Source organism: Macrobrachium rosenbergii, chromosome 53 (assembly GCF_040412425.1).
Source record: "Macrobrachium rosenbergii isolate ZJJX-2024 chromosome 53, ASM4041242v1, whole genome shotgun sequence".
Taxonomy (NCBI): domain Eukaryota; kingdom Metazoa; phylum Arthropoda; class Malacostraca; order Decapoda; family Palaemonidae; genus Macrobrachium; species Macrobrachium rosenbergii.
The window spans coordinates 32,814,452-32,826,951 of NC_089793.1; the positions used below are offsets into that span (position 1 = coordinate 32,814,452).

At 33.7% G+C, this 12,500-nt stretch overlaps 1 protein-coding gene across 2 annotated transcripts in view; it reads right to left on the reverse strand.

The window, feature by feature from the left end:
* The window catches only part of LOC136834403 (carbonic anhydrase-related protein 10-like), a 639,930-nt gene that overhangs the window by 41,603 nt on the left and 585,827 nt on the right, over positions 1-12,500 (reverse strand). The window lies entirely within an intron of this gene.

Consider the following 12,500-nt stretch of genomic DNA (forward strand, 5'->3'; position numbering starts at 1 on the left):
GTACCCTCGTATGAAAATTGTCATTTCAGTGAAACATGTTATGAAGTGAATTCTCATTAAATCTTGTAAATTAAAAACTGCATGTGCAGTAAATCAGAGAGCATTTATTTCTGATTATATTTTACAAGCCAAACTTGACCATCTAACAATAAATAATATTCCGTTTCACAAAATTAATCATCTCTCACTTTGTACAAAATCAGCCGTTAAGTCGCCCTGAGCGGTTAAATTCAGCACAAAATAATAATTTTAGTATCAATGAAGTACTGTTTATTTTTTAGTGATGAACAACTTAAATGCATGAAATTATTACAAATGCTATTATGAATAACATATCTGGCTAAAAAAAACAGCATGATACTGAAATACTCGGTAAATAAAATAAAGGGATTATTCTTTATTTTTTTTTTCATCCTATATGCTTTTTCCCCTTTGATTTTCAGGTATTGTTTTTAGATGAGACTCCTAGCTACATGTCTTTTCAACCGTGGCTGTGAACAACTAAATCGATCAACTACCAGGTACTTGATTGACTTCTCAGGCGAACAGACGTATATCGGGGTTTGGAGCAGGCGCCCATGTCGTTCTCCCCTTACCCACATGATCACCTTTATTACAATATTTTTTCTATTACATGCACAATCGATTTTATTATTATTACAGTATCATTTCCTCTAAAACGAAAACAAAAAATTCCCCTCTTGAAATAAGCATTGCTAAAATTTACATATTTAGTCCACATTTGTTACCAAAGCACTGAATTCTGATGATGAAATATCGAGAAAAGCTTCAGATTAATAAATCTAGCTATCCAATAAACTGAGGCGGTAATCAACGCAAGTCATCCTAATAATAACAACAAAAACTAGTACAATAACAACAGCAACAACAACAATAAAAACGTTGAAAAAGGACACCAACAATAATAACATTATCAGGTCACAGCAGAGGTTACAAATAACAAGGGGGATTTTCAAAAACTGATAATAATTCACCTGAATTTTCTGTTAATTTCTTTAAGCATACAGTGGTGTAAACTTCCTTCTCCAGAGAGAGAGAGAGAGAGAGAGAGAAGAGAGAGAGAGAGAGAAACAAATAAAGGAAGCAAAATTTGATCTGTGGAGTTGAGAAATGGCGCCCCAGAGCTCAAACATGGTTGAGTACTGAAGTATCGTAAAATTTCCTTTTGCGAGATAACACATTTTACATCCTCATAAATCTGTACCATCTGATTTTCTCTCTCTCTCTCTCTGTCTCTCTCTCTCTCTCTCTCTCTCTCTCTCTCTCTCTCTCTCTCTCTCTCTCTTTTCTGAGACAAGAGTTTGGTTATTGAAAATCACCTCAGTACAAGCTGGAACATACTTAAATCAATACTGTGGGGAGTTTTTGATCACCACTACTACTACTACTACTACTACTACTACTACTACTACTACTACTACTACTACTACTACTACGCTATTATTCTACAAAAGAAGAGAAATCAAATCAATTGCAAAGTCAAGTAGGCAGTCACTGATTAAAATTCTAGATGTTTAAGTATTAATAATACTGTTAAAAAACTTCCATTCATGATCTTATGATTGCAACTAGTCATTCGTGTCTAAACATTTTAAGCAAAATTACACAAGACTAACGCAATAAACAAAACACTGTTAGGTCGCCATACTTCGTTTATCCGCCATACGTTACGCCATTTTCATGTTCCATGTGAACATATGTCACCCAAGTTCATAGCATACGAGATTTTTTCAGAACCCTCCCTCCTCTCTCTCTCTCTCTCTCTCTCTCTCTCTCTCTGTGTCACGAATACTGTGACAATATGAATGTTAGACACACGAACGTACCAAATAAATGTAGCCCTGAGAAAAAGCAGTATGTTCTGGTATATCTTTATTAAAAAATAAAAAGGGACCCGACGTTTCATCAGTTTTGGTGACATTTTAAAAGAGGGAATAACAGGAATCCCCTTGGCAATGTCAGGTGATTAATGAGTGTCTCCTATCCAAAACAATCGTTCCCTAGATAAAGCTCTTTTTATGTGAAATGATTTGTGTCCACGCGAGATATTAATAAAGATGACCCGAGAAATTTAAAATGAAGTGACTGTCGCTTCATTTCTTTTACTGTTTTCGTTTCTCTCTCTCTCTCTCTCTCTCTCTCTCTCTCTCTCTCTCTCTCTCTCTCTCTCTCTCTCTCTCTCTATATATATATATATATATATATAATATATATAAATATATATATAATATTGTATATATATATATATATATATATATATATATATATACATTATATATTTATATATATATATATATATATATATTATATATATATATATATATATATATATATATATATATATATATATATATATTTCTTAAGTCAATTCCCTGAGAGAGGCTAACTATGGAAAACATATACTGCAAAGGTCACCACCATCACAGTCATATATCAACTGCTGAATTGTAGTTGAGTCCCTGCGCAGAAAGAGTTCATAACATAAACTACTATACGACTTCACAAAAGGCTCCCCAATAACGTGCCAAACCCTCTAACACACATTGCACCATTCACTTTCACCTTACACGCAATCCCACGCTTTCTAGATACTACGGCCTTTTATATCCAAAACATCTTTCAAGATATTTCTCCCATACTTTCTAGGTCTTCCTCCCCTCCTTCCAAACAATTCTGAATAATACTCTTTTTCCACCAGCTATCGTTTCCATTCTTTCCTCAAGAGCAGACCATCTCCTAAAGCTTTCATGTACCCTTTCACCGACGATAAGCTTTTTACTACTTCTGCTTTATATTTCCACATGCCTCACTCTTTAATATATTCCATAGACAATTCTCAATATCGTCAACAATTTTCTTTTATTCACATTCAACATCTACAGTCCCATATTGGCTTCTGTAGATAACCCAAGCCACATCGCAATCTTTTGCAAGAATCCTGCAACCTTTCTTGCTTCACCTGCACTGTGACTAAAAATTTCCCTTATCCAACAATCATCAGTTACATTCACTCAAATATCTGTTTGAGTTAACCGCTCTCATTCATCTCCCAGCCATCAGTTCACTGCTCCATATTCCTGGTGCCCATTTATCTTCATATCGTTACTTTAGTTCTTGCTCCTATTTACAATTAGCATTTTCCGCTCGGAAAGCCTTGCCCTGTTTTGATAGCTTCTGCAGTTTCGGTTTACTGTCTTTAATCATTACTACATCATCTGGAAACTTCAGCCATTCCCCACACCTTATACCACAACTTTGTCCCTAAATCTACTGTACTTTCTTTGGTTTCTCGCATCACTTAATCTGTAGCGACACTGAACAGCCATAGAATCATTCTACGATCTACATATTCTGCGATATGATTCTACAGAAGGGTAAGACAAGGCTTCATTCACGATCACAGTCATATTTTTGGTGTTTAGATTACTTTTATACCAATCTGATATTGTTGTAATCCCAAGTACCTTCACATATATAGGGAATGACCCATTGCTTACTAACAGTCTATTTTTATATATATATATATATATATATATATATATATATATATATATATATATATACATACATATATATATATATATATATATATATATATATATATACATACATATATATATATATATATATATATATATATATATATATATATATATATATATATATATATATATATATATATATATATATATATATATATATATATATATATATATATATATAATCAAGAAAATACACACGTCCTTTATTATCAATTCGCTCTACCTCCAAAATAATTATTTTCATATATGTTCAAAGAGAATTTTTAGTTGATAATAGTCCACCGTCGGATTAGGGTCAGACCAGCGACGCACTCAACTCGGACACAGGGAGACACTAGCGCCCAGTAGCCTGAGTTTCGTCCGTCGCTGGTTCGACCCCACGGGACGGTGGACTTATTATCAACTAAAAATTCTCTTTCGGTAAATATTATGAAAATATATTACTTCGAGGTAGAGCGAATTGATATTAAAGGACGTTTGTAGCTTTCTGATTGTATATGAATCACGTGATGATAAATAGTCATATATATATATATATATATATATATATATATATATATATATATATATATATATATATATATATATATATATATATATATATATATATATATAATTTATATCTTTCCTCGATACTTGATTTCTTGACTATTCATATTTTAAAGTTACAGTTGCAACATTTGAAGACTAATCCTTTGATAATTCACTAAACGTCTTTTCTATTTCAATCGAATACTTAGAATATTTATTGAAAATGAATATTTTCTTTCTGATATTATGACCAAAGGCTTTCACATATCGTCAAGGTGATATTTATATTACTCTGTTTTGAAAATCTACATATATCAGTAGTAAGTTCAGATGAAAAACGAGTGACAATCTTAAATTAAACGTACAGGGCAAATCGACACAAGCCAAAATGTGGCTTATGCCAGCCATGAATACAGAGCTATGACTGTACAGTGGGGTACGTTCTAAGGTATAATCTACCTTACTCGAACTACACCCGTAGGGACATAGTTCCATAAGTGCACCTCCTGCAGTGCACTGTAGGCATTACTTAAGGTTCTTTGCAGCGTCCCTTCTTCCCGTAGCTGCAATCCCTTTCATTCCTTTTACTGTACCTTCGTCCATATTCGCTTTCTTCCAACCCCCTCCTAACAATTGCTTCACAGTGCAGCTGTGAAGTTTTCCTCCTGTTACACCTTTAAAACCTTTCTACTCTCAATTTTCCTTTCAGCGCGGAATGACCTCATAGGTCCCAGCACTTGTCTTTTGGCCAAAATTCTATATTCCATATTCCTACTCGAACTACGTTCTGCCATTCATTTAGGCGTAATGGGATACTTTGGCGAGATGGATGAAATGCTAGCAAAACCAAGACATATAACTGATCTTTATATAATACCAATATTCCTCATCCTCATCATCTCTCTGTTGAGGTTCCTGGAATAACTCAAAAGATTTGGTACAGCCATAAGAATACTATGACCAAGTGCACCTAATTTTTGTAGGCTGCGAAGTTTCATTAGTTATGGTGGATATTTCCAACGTGAAGCCGAGGGACTTCCTGCGTAAACGTCTTTTGATTAATGTACGTTAGATAAATAAAACTCTGTACAACCGTGAACTAGACAACGCGTTTATTTATTCAGAAGATTTACTCTTTTCAGTGAAAATATCCAGTTAACACATGAAAAGCCCACGTGGGAAACTTGTTTTAATTACACTTATTTTTTTTTCCTGGCTTTTCTCCTTTTTTATCTCCCTCCCACACACCCACTTGCACATAAACACAAACACACACTCATATATACATATACATACACACATACATATATATACAGTAAATGTATATGTATATATATATATATATATATATATATATATATATATATATATATATATATATATATATATGTATTTACTGTATATATACATATATATACACACACATACATATATATACAGTAAATGTGTGTATGTATATATATATATATATATATATATATATATATATATATATATATATATATATATATATATATATACACGCAAAACCAAGACAGGCATGCAGAATCTCGCTCTATTTCAAACCTTGAAAAGAATTCTGGAATGCATCATTTTTTTCGAAATACAACTCAAGTAAGTCCTGAACAATGCCAAAGTGGTACAATTGGCCTTGGCGTGGAGTTTATGGCTCACTGAACGGTCAGTCCTATTTCTGAATTACGACAGAAATTGCAGTACTCGCTAGTATGAAATTTAAAAATAGCCTGCGTTTATTAGAATTCTATCTCTGGCCTAACGGATTCCCTTATTCCTAATATTTCAACTGTAACAAATAAATATAAATCTTGCATGCAGTTCGTTGCCTATTCATAAAAAAATTGAAAAACAAAAATCTTGCTTCATTTAACGCCGTTACTCATGCAGATTCAAGGAAGCTTCTTCAGAAACCTCGCGACGATATATTTTTTACTTTTTCGGTGGTGTCAGACTTTATAAAATATTTTAAGTCTACGTTTTTATTTGAAGCCAGAATGATGCTTTTTTAATGGAAGGATGTATTTTAACCTGATGAGAGCAATTCTGCAGCAGGTTATTACTAATTTCTATTATTATAATCTAATAATACTTAACACCCAGTGTATAATTTTCTTTTTTATTGATGGACAAAAAGTATTTCTTACGTTTCATGTTTTATTTTACTAGTAAGGACAAGCTTTACAGAATCATTCTTCTTTGGAATACACGAAATTTCCTTGTCACAAGGAATAAAATCCGCTTTTGCTCTATGATTTGATTTTGTCTAGAATGAATCAATACTTCTCGCATGCGATTTTCTAATCTCATCTGTTTGAAAGAGTGCGATACCAAAGTGTTGTCTGTTTATTTCTTGAACTAAAAGAAACCTTTATTAAGAATATTTAACAACTGAAAAAAATCGCAATTTCTTACTTTTATTTCAGTGCAAGAACTTTCTCCTTTAATTCTCAAACTTATCTCAGTCCCCAGAGGAACTGAATATCCATCAGCTTTGTACAGCTTTGCAAAGAATAAGACTTAAAATAGTCTATGCAGCTTATCTTTCGGGTGTTGGCCGAATCGAAAACTGTTCACCTGCGATTGAACATGGCTCTCAGTCTTCATCAATCAGTTGGTTCCGTTTTTGAATGACTGATTGGACACGGTACACAACCACGATCTACATGACAAAAGTCGATGTTTTAATGATTTTATTAGTAATGTATACAAGAATTAAATAAAAATAACCCGATAACGACAAGATCGAGGGGCACCCATTTATAAGCCACTTTCGCTTTCATAGATATAAATCTATTCCAAATATACATTCTCTACTTCCTGTGATGTAATGAATATCTCGTCTTATCCAAGAGTCATTCATTTTATCAACTTTAAACTTATTTGTATGAACCAATTGCTTACATTTTTCCAGTATCTATGGAAATATTCAGTGCCACACATTTCTAGTTCCCATTTACGTGCATGGCCTTATTTAGGTCACATTTACTTTTTGCTTTCTCCCTTTCTTCTCAAATTTGTGAGTTTGACAGCAAATTCCCTGTACGTCCTGTATAGTAGTATCAGAATGGACAATTTATATACTGTACATGACAGACACAAATAAATGTTCTTTTTTGCCATGTGGATTTTCCCCATAAGGGGAGGTGGCGACAATGATTCTTAACATTCCAATTCCTATCAAGGTTCCTGGTTCATTATTTAGGTCGATGATCAATTCTAGAAAATGGCCCAGGTCGTTTCTTCCTTATGGCATCAGCCTCAGATTTCTCGCTGGGCCAGTGAAGTCTTAATCACTGAGGAATGTACAGTTTTTCATCACGGGCCTTTTTCCTTCAGTAAAGGTGGTGCCATATGGTTACAGTATTCCAGTTCCTAAACAAGCCTCGGAGGATGAGGATAGTAACCCCATGCCTTTTATTCTTTGACTCTAGCACATGCTGATACCCATTTCCAGTTTATGGATTTGGTGGTAGACCGCCAACTGATGGAGATATATATATATATATATATATATATATATATATATATATATATATATATATATATATATATATATATATATATATATATATATATATATATGACAGGTAGCAGAAAGTCTTAAAATTGAGATGGTTTCTGGGAAAAGTGTACAATTCAGAAGTATTGGGAGGGACTAGGAGGAAGACCTGAAAAGCACTGAATAATTGCAATGAACGAGGAGAGGAAGACCTTTGATAACGAGTTCATACAAGATACAGGTGAATGGCGCAGTTTGTTGACGGAGGATTCGACACATTGCTGTTGGGGCTTCTGTGTAGGTATACTAAGTAAATAATGTTGCCGAAGTGTTCTAATAGATTCATCCACCGTTCTATAAGTACCATCTACATTATGTTGTTTTTATCTGCAATACGGATGGCGTCAACTATTGCTTACTTTATAAGGCGACGAAGGTATATCTCTTAAATTATTTCCATGGAAGCGCAATTTCTGACACTGTGAAGCTTTAGCACATGCGCATCAGCATTGATTTCCAATATCCTTTTTTCATTCAAATTACGCACATTCCATAAAATAATTTTTGCTCTCATAACTTTGAATTTAAAATATTTCTGAGTGTTTCTATCTTAAACTGCTTTCAAATGAATATAAATCTTGCAAGCTTAACATTTATTCATACCTAAAATATTTATATTTCGCTTCGTTACATTGATACGAGAGGATTACGTGTTTTTTTTTTTTTCTCTTTTCAACCTGCAGTTCTCCTGGTAACTTCGCAAAGATATATATCATCTTTCACACGATACTAAGATTATAAATCTCTATTTGTTTTTTTTTGTTTTTTATTTCGTTATAACACCCAACAAAGGTATATTTTTACGGAAAGGAAGCGCATATGGAGCTTTCTGCCATTGTTATACAGACTTTTAAGCTTTCGTTGTGGTGAATTGGCATTTATCTTAATAACCTGTTTCAATGTTTAGCTACATTATGTTTGTCGTTAGCGAATCGTTGTTTTCTTTCTGTTGTTTGTGTTGTATTTGTTTACTTTTTTACGTTCGCAGTGTACCCTACTCTGTTGACTGCTGTAACTCTTTGTGGCGGGATTTTACATGACTAAAGCCTTGAATAATGCATTGAGGTTTTTTATAATATTCGTTATCCCGCTCTCTCCCTCTCTCTCTTTCTGCTGCCATCTTTTTGAAATGACTTGATAATTCTCTCAATCTAGCAATACCCTTATTTCTTTTATCATTCAGACTCTTTACTCAATGCTTTCTGACGAATTGTGACGCCATATAACTTATAATCTGCATTCATTCCTTTCTCAGGCACTCTAAGGCTTTTTGTAAGGTCGAAATAAGTCTTACTTCATGGAACTGATAACCTTCCAGACTTCAACCTTCTCATTAGTTAAACGTTCCAGTTTGTTACCTTTTAGTTCGATAAATCATTCTCTGTAGGCATCTAATCTAGCAGAAAAAGCCCAAGTTATTTCAAGGTTTCCCTTCGGGTGCTACTTATAACGCTTGAAAATCTGATATAAACCATTTTATTTTATAGAATGTGAACAAAGGTTCCTGCCAGTGACAAAACATCTAATATCCTGATCTTGCTTCGCACTGAAGAAAGTTGTCTGGTCCTTAATAAATCAGTTTAATATTTCTTTCTCCGTCGTAGTGGATTTACAGCTTACTATCATAATGAAAAGGTCAATTGAAACCATTACCAATGCATTTCTCCTGTTAGTGATTAAAATGCTGATCTACAGCATCGCCTCTTTCTAATACTGTTTCGAGCTTTAAACACTGCAGCAGTTGAGTGTTCTAGGTACTTGGTTTACTGAACACAATATTAGAATTTTGAAGGAGATAGTTCCTGCGCTCTGTTGTATTAAGTGATCAATTCCTGAATTCTGTGCAAATCATTTTCTTACAAATGCTTGCAGGTTCAGCCACTGCTAATGGAAGATCATGCAAAACCTTCACGCTACTTCCTCATCATATCAACTTCTGTTATTGAAAGAGGTTTTGGTTTGAAACTTTATTCAGCTTGATTCCTCTAAGTGGGAGGTAGGAATTTTCCTATATATCATTAATTTTTATATCGCTACGGCATCTAACAAACATAGGCATAATGTTCAGTTAGTCAAAATCAGCACTTACAATTTATTTGCCAACTAAATTCTATATTTCCATGATTATTGCTGACAGATTCCATCTTTTATTATTATTATTATTATTATTATTATTATTATTATTATTATTATTATTATTATTATTATTATTGCGAATAAACAACCAAAGGAAATATTCCAGTATTCTAAAACTAAAACACATTCCCTATTTTCAAATCGAAAAATTTTAGGACTTGTGCAAAAGAAGCCAAACATTCTTTGGTTAAAAGAAACTTTGCACCTAGAAGAAATCTTTGGGGGCTTACTGTGACCAGAACGTGAATGAATATGTCCTCGGGGGGAAAGGGTGGGGGAACAATTGGGGTTCTCTTGGTGTGCACTGCGCGTGCGCAGTTAGCTTGTGGAGGAGGGAGAAACAAATGTGGCGTGGGTGTGATAAGGAATGAAAAAACAGATTTCATACACGTATGTGACAGAGTGAAAAAGAGAAAGGAGATATTTATAGCAGGACACACACACATATATATATATATATATATATATATATATATATATATATATATATATATATATATATATATATATATATATAAAAGATGTTAATATAACTTGAAACAACATTTTAATAAAAAGAAGAAAACACCAAAACCAAGAAGCAAATTGCACAGTAACGGACAGGATCTGCTGCAGACCACTGAAATAGCCCGTTTATGAATGTCTGGCTTTTGTTGAGACAACGGCTATATAAATTTACTTGTCAAGGAATCACTTAATCGAACCCCGTAACAAAACCACAAATATAATTAGTTCTACGTCTGAGTATCACAACTGCTTCTATATCAAGGCGTTTATTATTCGAGCGAGATCGCTAGAACACCTCTGTACCGGGAGACATTTAAATTTGAGGTGGTTACGTGTTAGGTAAGAGTACTGAAGCTATTAGTCCGAACCCCGACAATGGCGTATATGAATACCATCTTTTACTCTGAGACCAGTTATTTGTAAAATCAACATTTAGAGAAAATGAAGATATGAGGGCGATACTGCTGTTGCCATGCATGTTTCAATGCCAGGGAAGGGCATTCACCTTTGGGAGCAACAAAGTATGAGCCTTTAATATAGTCTGGAGACTTGTTCACACCATATACCCTGCAGCCGTAATGGTTTTTCTAAATCAGCTTTAGTCACTGTTGACGCACTGTGCCTCAGTTTCAGTAATGATACTAAACTACCAGAGATATAATGTATTTATTTTTTAGATATTTCAGCTACTGCTGCTGCTGCTGAATAACAAACTCGGAGTCAACTCAATATCATCCATGGCGAACTGGGATAACTGCATAAATGGCTTAATCATAAACTTCAAACTTTATAAGATAGCTTGCCATCCTTATAGCTTGGTACACCTTGCCACAAAACCACTTTGTAATTAATGTAAAACTTGGTTTTCAGTTTTTGGATTTAAGTTTTGTACGGAAATTCCGACCTTCGACCCCACTCAAGTAAAAGATTTTGTAAGTGAGAGATCCGTTCTTTTTATGTTACAAAGATATCTAAGAGCCTCAAAGTTAGTTACATGATCAGGCATCAGCAAGGACCACATAAAGTTTCAAAACTTCTGCAATTTATTACAAATCACTTTTTCATGTTGAACCACAAGATCGAACATCGAATGACATCGCGGTTCAACTAAACCTTACTAACTGTGTAAACATTAACTTTATGACAAAAGGCGCACATCAAAATATCTTATTTTACTGATTTACTGGTTAAGGGCACACACCTTTAAAAGCATCCTTAAATAAAAATATTGAAATTTAGAGGAATTAAATACAATAAGTTAACCGAGGAAAACCAGTTCTGAGAGAGCTGAAATATCAACAGAATTATTTTTCGTAAAATGGCATATTGCCTAACAGGATTTCAAAACAATGACGGACATGTGCCAGGAAAGAAGAGCGAGGGTCCCTGGTACCATCAATTATGCAATGCTTCCCTTTCGTTTTTGCCATCCTTATTCTGAGTCATATCTGTTGCTTTAACAGTGTAGATATTCATGCAAGTATACATACATATGTACACGCAGGCACGAATGAAAGACGCACACACATATATATACATAATACATACATAAACATAGACATCATATACAGACATATATATATATATATATATATATATATATATATATATATATATATATATATATATATATATATATATATGTATGTATGTATATACACAGATATATACATAATTCATTGTTCTCAACTAAGCGGGTAATTATGTACTTGGTAGTTACCCAGTTGTCGCGGAGAAGGGCATGAGGGTACATACCTTCTAGAGCGATACCCTCTAAGAAGAAAAGAGGAATAGGTGATATATATATACATATATATATATGTGTGTGTGTGTGTGTGTGTGTTGGTATTCAATATTCCGTTCTGCTTTTGTCAATTAGCAATAGCAACATTTTACTGCTACACTTAGAGCAATAGAATTGTTGTGAAGTGATTATAGTCCAAAAAAGATTCCATTTCCAAGACGGACAAAAAAGATTATCTGTCGATTTGCGGTTACAAAGTCCAGTCGCATCGCAACTTGAAGGGAATTAAACGTATAAAAAAAGCATAATTCTTTTGATGAACCTGCCAGAATAATTTGTTAACCGAGCATTCCTTCTGTTCAATTCTTGACAGACTATGTTATCATAAATATAAAAGTTAATTATGCAGATTACGAAGGGGAGGGGTGGGGCGTTGTTCAAC